Here is a 12,266-nt window from a genome sequence, read left to right as displayed (position 1 = left end):
ACAAATACTATTTTAGAGGGAAAAAAAGTAAAAGGAAGAGAAAAAAATCAGTAAAATTAATGAACATATTAAAAAAAAGAGTCTGAAAATATAAGTATTCTTCTACATTCACTGACTTTCCACCTCTACAAAGAGGTGGCATAGTGCTGACTCCTCATATCTCTTCTTTGGAGACATTATTGTTCTTTTTTAACTTTTGAAAATTTCAATTTTGATCATGTGGTTTTCTTTTCATTTACAGTGCTGTAGACATTAGATACAATTTCCTTCCTTTTCTCATTTTTCATGAGTTTATTATTCCATTCTTATCTATATTCAACATATTTGTCATTTCTTAAAGTATAATATTTCAATACCTTCATGTAATGTAATTTGTTTAACTACCCCATCCTCCTCTCATAATGAACTTCTGCTTTGTTTTCAGGTCTTTGCTAATATAAAAAAATGCTGCTCTAAGTATGTCAATGTACAGGAAGCCTCTTCCTACTTTTCCTCTTCCTCCTTACCATGTATAAATATTTCTTTATTCTATATATGTGAAATTTTTGTCCAATAACAAAGCTGATATGTGACTGGAGGAATCAATCAATATTTACATACTATAAATGTGGAGCCACTAGATGGTGCTGTTGACCCTAATCTAGCCTGAGCATATTCACAATAAAACTCATTCATATGACAATCTATGCTCACCGTAGTAGCTATATCTATAATTCTGAAGCCAATTCTAAGTATTCTGTGCTAATCAGAGAAACAATGACTTCTTTTTTATCATCTATGCCTATTTCTGGGTTAAACTGTTTTTCAAAGTGGGCTAAGGAGTGGGGCCATTATGAGTTTATCCAATCATAAAAACTTTTTATCATATGAAACGTATTTCTATGATAGCAATAATGCAAAAGAAAACACACAAAAATAAAACAACAAAAGAAAAGTTTTAAAAAATTATGCTTCACTCTGCAATGAAAGTCTATCAGTTCTCTCTCTAGAGATAAAGAGAATCATTGGAAATGTCTTGGATCATTGTCTTAATCACAATAACTAAGTCTTTCCCAGTTGATCATCCTTACAATATAGTTGTTGTTGTGAATAATGTTCTCCTGGTTCTGCTCACTTTACTTTGTATCAATTCATGTAAGTTTTCCCACGCTTTTCCAAAATAATCCTGCTCATCATTTCTTATTACACTTAGTATTTCATTATAATCATATACCACAATTTGTTTAGTCACTTCCCAATTGATTGGTTTTCCCCTCAATTTCTAATTCCTTGCTACCACAAAAGTTTTGCTATACATATTTTCATACAGTTAAGTTCATTTTCTTTTTTTTTTCTGGATCAGATTTAGTTATGACATTCCTGGATCAAAGGTTTTATAGCCCTTCAGATACAGTTCCAAATTACTTTCCAGAATGACTGGAATATTTCATAATTTCACCAATGGTGAATTACTATCGAAATTTTCCCATACTCCCTCCAATAGTTATCATTTCCTGCTCTGTTGTATTAGCCAATCTGATAGGTGTAAATTAGTGACTTAACTGGCATTTGTCAAATCAATAGTGACCTAGGTACAGCCAAGTGACAAAGCAGCAGGTGGATACACTGGGAACTATAGTCACAACCCTGCACACAGGCAACCTGGATCACAGGTTCACAGTTCCTCATTGGAAGCAGCAGTGGGGTTAGGTGCATTTTAACAATATTTCTAGAATCAAATCTCCATTTCCTTAGACATATTTCAGATAATGTACGTTGGGAAAAAAATCTTCTTTTTCCTGTTTAGTCCTACAAGGACTTTGGTACATTATATATTTACATTTAGAAAACAGTTCTATCACTTAAGGATTTTATATTTCCCTCAATGTAGATGTGTAATTCATGTTAATGTTACAGATCATCTTGAAAGACTAAAAAGCCTTGAAGTTGTGCTTTCCCATTTATATAAATACATTTAGACTTGTCTCACTTTACTTTTGACTTAAATCATTGAGTTGTTTCATATTCCTAGTAATTATTTAAAGGTAAGTGTGTACATGGCAATAAAGGACCTTTATCTACAATTTCTTATATGATCCAGTATGTCACTATTACAGTGGCTACATGGCTGCCTCATTTGTTAATGATAGGCACAAGACGAGAAATGGCCAAGTGAAACAAAATTCATGAAAGTATGAAATAAGCTACAAATTCACTGTAGGAGTTTTCAGTGGACTTGCTTGAGATACTAATTTTGAGTCACAATTTTAAAAATTTGATGAGACCTCAACAACCAACTAATTCATTGATACCAAAAAAAAGAAAACTCTCTATATAACAAGGGATTCTGGATGGACAACCACCATCTGCTTCATGGAAGTCCACTTGCTACTTTTAGCTCTAGTCCTTTTCACTTTGGGATAATTCACTCTTAAGAGCTTTTCCTGACACAAAATCTAAATTTGTCTTCAATTACTCACAGTTCAGCTATCTGATCCTTATCAGCAAAGTCCAATCCCTGTCTCAGGTGACAACACTTCAAAAGCTTTTAATTTCTCAGCCCAACCCAAACAATCTTTTCTTTTCCAAGCTGCTTCATTCAATCTTCATATGGCAGAGGTGTCTTCCTATATTCTCTTTTCCCTTTGTAATAATAGACAGAGCAGACTGTGGTACAACTGTACTTACTTAGCAAGAGAACTGAGAAATAGAGAGTACTTAGGCAAGATGCCAGCAAGAGTGTGGGGCTACGTCAGACTTGAAGGGGAATGAACTGGCATCTAGGTGAGGTAACTTCTGTCCCCCCAGAACTCAGATGGGACAGAGACCGAAACTAGTGAAATTGGAATGTGTGAAAGGAAGTTGAGATAGCTCTGAAGTTCAGTTCCATGGAAAATTACCGTCAAAGGAAAAAGGACCATAAAAATAAATATATTTGCTTGTCTACAGGATGACCAACTTTGGGAACCTAAGGAATTTTTTAGGACAATTTACCAAATCACAGAAAGTTTAAGACTTGTATCACTGCTCATTAAAGTAAAGTTCCAGAACATTGAAGGCATTTAAATCTCTCCCTTATGTGATAATGTGATAAAGTGGAAAGAATAGAGAATTTAGAACCAAATATACATATATACACAAACACACACACACACACACACACACACACAGAGTCTTAAGTTGTAGCCCATAAATGAACAATTGTGGGTTCTGGAACAAAAGTCATTTCCTTTTGGAACATCATTATTCTCATGCAACATTGAATGTGTGCTTTGTGTCTATAAGAGGTCATTAGAAGAATATATAAATCATGAAAGTGCAAACATTAAAACTATAAACATTACTGAAATATAAGTTATTGGTATGTACTGTTCCATTGAACAATGATCATATTAACTGTCAGTTTACAAATCCAAGCTTATGTTACTCTCTTGTATCATTTGGGTTAAGCTCAAGTATCAAAACAAAACATTTTGAAGACAGTCTAATCTCAAATTTCAAATAAGTAACAGAAAGAGAAAGATAACTTGAAAGAAAATTAATAGATGCCATGGCATAAGTAGACATGTGAGAACAAGAACATTTGTTAAAGATTGTTAGAAGTCTTCTCTGGTATAAAATTATCTAGTCATAATAAGAACCTCTCTGTTTTAGTCAAGTATAGCAAGGCGGGAGGAAATACGGCAAATAGTTGGATTCATGTAGTCCTGACTATACCCTATATATATCCATACTAGTCCAACTGCTTGCTTTCAAATTTGAGGAGCTCATAGGGCTGTAAATATAGAGCATATAGAGACCATGATGAGACAACTGAGGTCCAAATTGGTTAAAGTGACTTGTCCAAAGTTACACAGGTCATAGTAAAAGTAAAATATGAATACAGGTCTTCTGACTCCACCTCTTTCTCCTGTACAACACATTTTTGCACAGTTAGCTATTATCTCTAAGAATTCAAGATGGAACTAGAAAAAAATTAAAATTGAGGAAGAGATATAAGAAAAACTTTTAGATATTTATAGTTGATAAGATTGTAAAAATTATAATAGTAATAGATTAGCCACCTATTGAGGTGATTTAACTCCTTTTTGAAAATATTTCCTTCCTTCCATCCCACTATAGTTATGTCATGTTAATTTCATTAGCAAGCCAATCCAGACACTTTTTTAGTATGAAATTTGTCATCCTATACAGACAGGCTACACTGCCTATAATCTGGATGATGGACTCCATTGACACTGAAGAATTATTCTATTTGCCTCAAGTTCTAAGATTATAATATTACATCTAGAAACATTTTTTATTTTATCAAACATGTAAACCATGTATATTAGTACTCCTTTAATAAACTAGTTTATCTTGGCTGAGTTTAATATAAATGAACTAAATAAACAATCAGTTGACAATAATGTTATGAGTTAACAATATTTCTAAATAAATCAACAATAATAAACTATATAGCAGTAATCATCAATTCAGGATTAGCAACTAAAATGTTTCGCAAAGCAAATGTGCACACATGTGTACATACACAACCCTCCCCAACACACACACACACACACACACACACACACACACACACACACACACAGACACTTCCCTAAAGTGGAAACCAAAAGAAAAGTCTATTTTTTTACATTACTCCATTATATTCTGGTTAGAAATAAGAAAATGATTGTGAAATAGCTCCAGTCATTATTTACAGTGTTACAGTTGTGTATGACTCTGTTTGGAGTTTTCTTGGCAGAGATATTAAAGTATTTTGACATTCCCTTCTCCAGCTCATTTTACAGATCAGGAAACTGAAGCAAACGGGTTAAATGACTTCCCCAGGATCATTTAGTTAGATGGCATCTAAAGTCAAATTTAATACAAAGAAGATCATCTGCCTGACTTCAGGCCCTGTGCTCTCTCACCACCTACTTGCCCATATAGCTCTTTCCACTCATTTCAAGATGATTACTTCTATATTTCTACATAGACAATAACAACAGTATGCTTGGAAATTCTCTGAACACCATGGAAGATCAGATACAGCCTGTTGGGCCAACAATTTGAAATAAGATCATTCAAGCATGAATCACTAGGGGACATTGGGAAATGTTCATTGCTGAGATGTCTTTGGTAATTTTGTTTTCTCTCAGTAGTTTCAGTTGTGTCCATCTCTTCTTGACCTCACTTGGGATCTTTCTTGGCAAAGATTGATTTGCCATTTCTTTCTCCAACTCATTTTACAGATGAGGAGACACTGGAAATTGACTTTATATTAATTACCTTTTTAATGCAAATACGAACCTAGTCATTTAAGAAGAAGAAAGATACAATAATGGTCAGGTAGAACCTGATTATGCTTTGAAAGTGATTTGTTCTGTAGAAACAGGGAAAACAAGGATGGAGGAAAGGTGTAAGTATAGGAAACTATATGGAGAAAGATGTCAGAAGGAGAGGAAAGAAGTGAGGGAAAATAAGGAGAAGTGAAAAAAAATCGTAAAGTTTCTTGAAATGATTTACAGATAAACCTTAAATCTCGACTTCTCCTTCCAGGAGAAATGAGAGCTTATTTTCAAAATGGAAAACTCTGCATGGCATCTTGGACACTATTAGAACCATTTATATCTTTGGAATATTTTTTTTAGGTTTTTGCAAGGCAAATGGGGTTAAGTGGCTTGCCAAAGGCCACACAGCTAGGTAATTATTAAGTGGCTGTGGAATAATTTTATAATGTTGCCTATTTCTTTAAATTATCTTAATGAAAAGGATAGACAGTATTAGAGTTTTCCACCTCAAATTTATAAAGTTGCAAGATTTAGTTTGTAATCTTTCTTAAATCAAAACTACCCTGTAAAATCTTTTCTTTTTTTAGGTTTTTTTTTTTGGAAGGCAAATGGGGTTAAGTGGCTCGCCCAAGGCCACACAGCTAGGTAATTATTAAATGTCTGAGACCGGATTTGAACCCAGGTACTCCTGACTCCAGGGCCGGTGCTTTATCCACTATGCCACCGAGCCACCCCTACTCTGTAAAATCTTAAAGAGCTTTTATATTGAAAACTGCAGTGTACCCTCCCCTCTCTCCCCACTCCCACCCCACCCTGGCCATTCGCTTTGATTGATATTTCCAAATCATGAAAATCTCATGGTATTTTGTACCTTTACTTTTCTCTCAAGTATTGAACCAACTGGAAATTGCATCATTCCCTTCTTCTAAACTGATCAACTCCTTGATCATCTTAATATTTCTCACAATGCTTTTTACTGTACAGTGTGCTAAGCAACTGCTTCTGGAATTAAAACTGAAGTGACTTTATGTTGATAGGTGAAGAGATTTAAAAATCCATGAGAATTTACAGAAGGAACAATTTGGTAAAAAATTAATGTAACCTTGCACTCAAAAGTGTCTGGCAACTCTTTCTAGAATGGCCACCATGGATATATGCCTTTGGGAGAAGCTCACAATCTTTGGAGCTCCCCAGGTCTATTCTTGATATTACATGATGTTCCATGAAGTTGGCAAATAAACGAATAAAATAATTAATTAATAAACAAATAAATAAATTTCCTATACAGGAGGAAGTACAGGTATCTAGAACTATATAAGTAGAGATAAAGATAAAGAAAGTGGAATGGTGAAAAGTTTAAAGTTGATGATATAAGGTGATCTGTAGCAATCTGTAGATTTCGGAAGGAACATTCCCCAATTAATAGCACTTTTTTTCATCCCTTCCACTCTTCCAGCAAGGTAAACATTTTTATTTCTTGGAATTATTACTTTTCATTGCTTTTGTACTTTTGATTTATAGTATAGAAAGAAAAAAAGCACAATTTGACTCCTATTGGTCACAACCCCAGGTAACTACAGAAAAAGCTATTGACAAAAATGTGCACTCATTCCTGTTTAAAACACCATAAAGAATAGGAATAAATGGAGATTTCCCTTAAATGATATGTAATCTGTATCTAAAACCAGATGACTATCTAAAACCAAAATAATTTTGCAATATCTGTGATAAGGATAAGCTAGAAATTTTCCCCAAAAAAGAGGTAAATAAAAGTTGTTCAATATATATTAGAAATGCTATAATCATAAAAAAGAAATAATAAACACAGACAAAGAGAAAATAAAATTATCACCTTTTGAAGGAAATATGATTTATTATAGAACAATAGAATCAAAACTAACTATAATAATTAATAAATTCACCAAGTTTTCAGGATATAAAATACATTCACATAAATCATCATAATTTTTGTATATTACTTACAAACTTGCACACAGGCCAATATCTCATACTCAATCCACTAAATATAGGCCAATATCTCACACCATATAGCAAGATAAGCCCCACAGGGGTATATAACAAGAAGGGTGACATCATAAACAAACTGAAGAGCATTTACTTGTCAGGTCTATGGCTAGGAAAGAGTTCATGATCAAACAAAGAAAAAGTAGATCACAGGAAGGAAGATTGATGATTTTGATTATATTTTATTTTAAAAATTTTTATACAAACAAAATCAACAGCAAAAATTAACAAATCTTCTATCATAAAATAAACAAGAAATAAATTAAGGAGGTAAATAGATTGTTAGAAAACCTAGCTATGATAGACTGATAGAAGAAAATGAATGGGGATAGAAAGGAATATAACTTTTTCTCTGCAGTACATGGTACTTATACAAAAATTGACCATGTACTAGGGCACAAAAACCTAATAATAAATTGCAGAAAGGCAGTAATAGAGAATATATCTTTCTCAAATCATAATGCAATAAAAATCATATGCAATATTGGGACAGGGAGATATTGACCCAGAACAAATTGGAAACTGAATAACCTCATTTTTGAAGAATGAGTGTATCAAACAACAAATTATAGGAAGAATTAATTATTTTATCCTAGACAATTACAATAATGAAACAACATACCAAAACCTATGGGATTCACTCAAAGCAGCTGTCAGGGGATATTATATCTTTAAATGCTTACATGAATAAATCAGAGAAAAAGGAAATCAATGAACTAAATATGCATCTAAAAAATTAGAGAAAGAGCAAATTAAAAAACCCCAGTTGAATACCAAATTAGGCATTCTAAAAATTTAAGGAGAAACTAATAAAAGCAAAAGCAAAAAACTATTGAATTAATAAATAAAAACAAGACTTGCTTTTATGAAAAAAACAATAAAATTGGTAAACCTCTGGTCAATTTGATTAAAAAAAAGAAGAAAACCAAATTGCTAGTATCATAAATGAAAAAGGTGAACTCACCACTAATGAGGAGGAAATTAAATTAATAATTCAGAATTATTTTGCCCAACTCTATGCCAATAAATTTGACAATCTAAGTGAAATGGACAAATATTTACAAAAATATAAGTTGCCCATGTTAAATGAAGAGGAAATTAAATAGCTAAACAACCCTATCTCAGAAAACGAAATTCAACAGGCCATTGTTGAACTCCCTAAGAAAAAATCTCCAGGGACTAATGGATTCACAAGTGAATTATATTATACCAAACATTTAAGCAACAATTGGTTCTAATTCTATATACACTCTTTGGAAAAATTAACAAGTCCTATACAGCATAGTCAAAATTTAGAAGTCCTCTACATAGAAATGATTAAACTCATGGTAGCTGATGAAATCACAACATGCGAAAATATATAGAAAGAAGAGACTATGGTTCACGACAAAACCTTAAAGTAAATCCATAGTTAGAGGTATGGAATAGATGATAAATCAAAATAATAAGGTTCCATGATCAGAAATATTTAACTACAAAAGGAAATGAATCACCTAGAAAAATGTGCACTGAATAAGTACTTGGAGTAAATTTGTTGAACATAATGTAAATCCAAATATAAGCATCATATAGAATTGGAATGTTCATGAAGCTTTCCCAATAAATACAAGATCAAACAAAGTTGTCTATTTTGTCATTATTATATGATAATTTGATAAAATTCTAGAAACATAAACAATAATGATAAGTGCAGGGAATCAATGCTGTAAGTATGCATAAAGAGAAGATGAAACTATTCTTATTTGCTGAGGATATAATAGTTTACTTATAAAATTCTAAAGGGAATCAACAAAGATACCAATTAAGATAATTGATAAGTTCAGCAAATTCATAATCAACAAAACAAAAAAATCATTAAAATACCCAAAAATCAATAATGTTTCCATATAATGATGATGAAATGTAAGGCAAAAACAGAAAGGGAAACCTCATTCAAAATAACTATAAGATATATAAAACATCTGCAGATCAATCCACCAAGCACATAAAATAATTACAAAAATTCAATTACAAAATGCTTCTTTTTTTCAAAATATTATTTATTCAAGGCAAGGGGCTAACTGACTTGCTCAAGGCCACAAAGCTAAGCAAATATTAAATGTCTGAGGCCAGATTTGAACTCAGGTCCTCCTGACTCCAGGGCAGGTGCTCTATCCACTGCACCACCTAGCTGCCCCAAACCACCTAGTTGCCCCTACAAAATGTTTCTTAAGTAAAGAAATACTTCAATGGGCTGGGGATAAATCAAGTGTGCTTATCAATAAAATTTAAATGACAAGACTATAAAATGTTACTTAAAACATTTAATACTATGTCAAATAAAATATCATAGTGACACTTTACAGAACTTAATAGATAAGTAGCAGAATTTATTTAGAAAAAACAAAATAATCTGTAATATTAAAGGAAAAACAGGAGTAAAAAAATAAGGTTTAAAGAATAAATAGATTCAGCGCAGCAGCAGCAGCCCTTTTTCTCCTCCAGTGTGGTCAGCGACGACCTCTGACTCCCCAGTAACCATGTTGAAGGGACCTGCAGTTAGCATTGATCTTGGCACCACTTACTCCTGTATGGGAGTTTTCCAACATGGGAAAGTGGGGATCATTGCCAATGACCAAGGAAACGGGACCACCCCAAGCTACATTGACTTCACTGACACAGAATTTTTAATTGGTGATGCTGCAAAGAATCAAGTTGCAATGAACCCCACCAACACGGTGTTTGATGCCAAACATCTGATTGGTTGAAGATTCGATGATGCAGTTGTGCAGACATGAAGCATTGGCCTTTCACGGTGGTGAATGATGCAGGCAGACCTAAGGTCCAAGTGGAGTATAAAGGGGAGACCAAAAGTTACTACCCAGAAGAAGTATCTTCAATGGTCTTGACTAAGATGAAAGAAACTGCTGAAGCTTACCTTGGGAAGACTGTCACGAATGCTGTGGTCACAGTTCCTGCCCATTTCAATGATTCCCAACGTCAGGCCACCAAAGATGCTGGAACCATCACTGGTCTCAATGTGCTCCATATCATCAATGAGCCAACTGCTGCTGCTATTGCTTATGGCTTGGACAAAAATGTTGGTGCTGAGAGAAATGTGTTGATCTTTGACCTTGGAGGTGGTACTTTTGATGTCTCCATTCTTACCATTGAAGATGGCATCTTTGAGGTCAAGTCCACAGCTGGGGACACCCACTTGGGTGGAGAGGACTTTGACAAACATATGGTCAACCATTTCATTGCCAAGTTCAAGCGAAAGCACAAGAAAGACATCAGTGAGAACAAGAGGGCTGTTCGCCGTCTCCGCACTGCTTGTGAACGTGCAAAACATACCCTCTCTTCCAGTACCCAGGCCAGTATTGAGATTGACTCCCTCTATGGAGGTATCGACTTCTACACATCAATCACTCGAGCCCGTTTTGAGGAGCTGAATGCTGATCTTTTCCGTGGCACCCTGGACCCTGTGAAAAAGGCATTAAGAGATGCTAAACTAAATAAATCACAGGTTCATGACATCGTCCTTGTGGGTGGTTCCACTCTCATTCCCAAAATCCAGAAGCTTCTGCAATACTTCTTCAACGGCAAGGAGCTCAACAAGAGTATCAATCCTGATGAGGCTGTTGACTTTAGTGCAGCTGTCCAGGCTGCCATTTTGTCAGGAGATAAGTCTGAGAATGTGCAGGACTTGTTGCTTTTGGATGTCACTCCTCTTTCCCTTGGAATTGAAACTGCTGGTGGTGTGATGACAGTTCTGATCAAACGTAATACCACCATTCCCACCAATCAGACACAGACCTTCACCACCTATTCGGACAACCAGCCTGGTGTGCTTATTCAGGTTTATGAAGGTGAAAGAGCCATGACAAAGGATAACAACCTGCTTGGCAAGTTTGAGCTCACAGGAATTCCTCCAGCACCCAGAGGTGTTCCTCAAATTGAAGTGACATTCGACATTGATGCAAATGGCATTCTCAATGTTTCTGCTGTGGATAAGAGCACAGGCAAGAAGAACAAGATCACCATCACCAATGACAGAGGTCGTCTGAGCAAAGAAGACACTGAGCGTATGGTCCAGGAAGCTGAGAAATACAAGGCTGAGGATGAGAAGCAGAGAGTCAAGGTGTCCTCCAAAAATTCCCTTGAATCTTACGCTTTCAACATAAAGGCTACCATAGAGCATGAAAAAATGCAAGGGAAAATTGGTGATGAAGACAAACAGAAGATTCTTGACAAATGCAATGAAATAATCAACTGGCTGGATAAGAACCAGACTGCTGAGAAGGAAGAATTTGAGCATCAGCAAAAAGAATTGGAGAAGGTCTGCAAACCCATTATTACTAATCTATACCAGAGTGCAGGGGGAATGCCAGGAGGCATGCCAGGAGGAATGCCTGGTGGGTTTCCAGGGGGTGCAGCAGCCCCATCCAGAGGTGCTTCTTCTGGACCCACAATTGAAGAAGTTGATTAAACAAAGCAGAAGAAAGAGCATTCCACACAACTTTCCAAAAATTGAAGGACTCAAATTTTAGCTAAGGCAGTAGCCAGTTTAAAAGTAACATTTAAGCTACTGTATAAATCTGGGCATTCTGAATACTTGAATGTGTGCAGAGGGAGAAGTGAACAACATTGTACTTTATTAGTACTGTAAAAGGGTGGAAATGCAATTCTTTGTCCTGGAAAATAAAGTATTTAAAATTGACACCTATAAAAAAATAATAAATAGCAGTTCCAGACCTCAAATTCCATTAAACGGGAGCATTCATTGAATCACTTGTTTTGGTTTTAAAAAATAAAGAACTAGCTCAATGGGGAAAATTATAGGAGGGAAAAATCATTAATCTGAGAGTCAAAAACAGTTTTTGATAAACTAGAAAATAATTTAGTGAGAAAATTACTACCCATTTGCTAAAAACTATTGGGAAAGTTGGGGGGGGATATCTGGTAGTAATAAGAATTATATCAACATCTTAGGTAATATTCCTTAAA

The 12,266-nt window shown here is 34.6% G+C and overlaps 1 pseudogene; it reads left to right on the top strand.

Moving 5' to 3' along the window:
- The first annotated feature begins 9,799 nt into the window (after nucleotides 1–9,799).
- On the top strand, nucleotides 9,800–11,903 carry LOC141498563 (heat shock cognate 71 kDa protein-like; annotated as a pseudogene).
- Nucleotides 11,904–12,266: the final 363 nt, after the last annotated feature.

This window comes from Macrotis lagotis, chromosome X, assembly GCF_037893015.1.
Source record: "Macrotis lagotis isolate mMagLag1 chromosome X, bilby.v1.9.chrom.fasta, whole genome shotgun sequence".
NCBI lineage: Eukaryota > Metazoa > Chordata > Mammalia > Peramelemorphia > Peramelidae > Macrotis > Macrotis lagotis.
The sequence above is the reverse complement of the archived record's forward strand: the minus strand, read 5'-3'. Positions and strand labels throughout refer to the sequence as shown.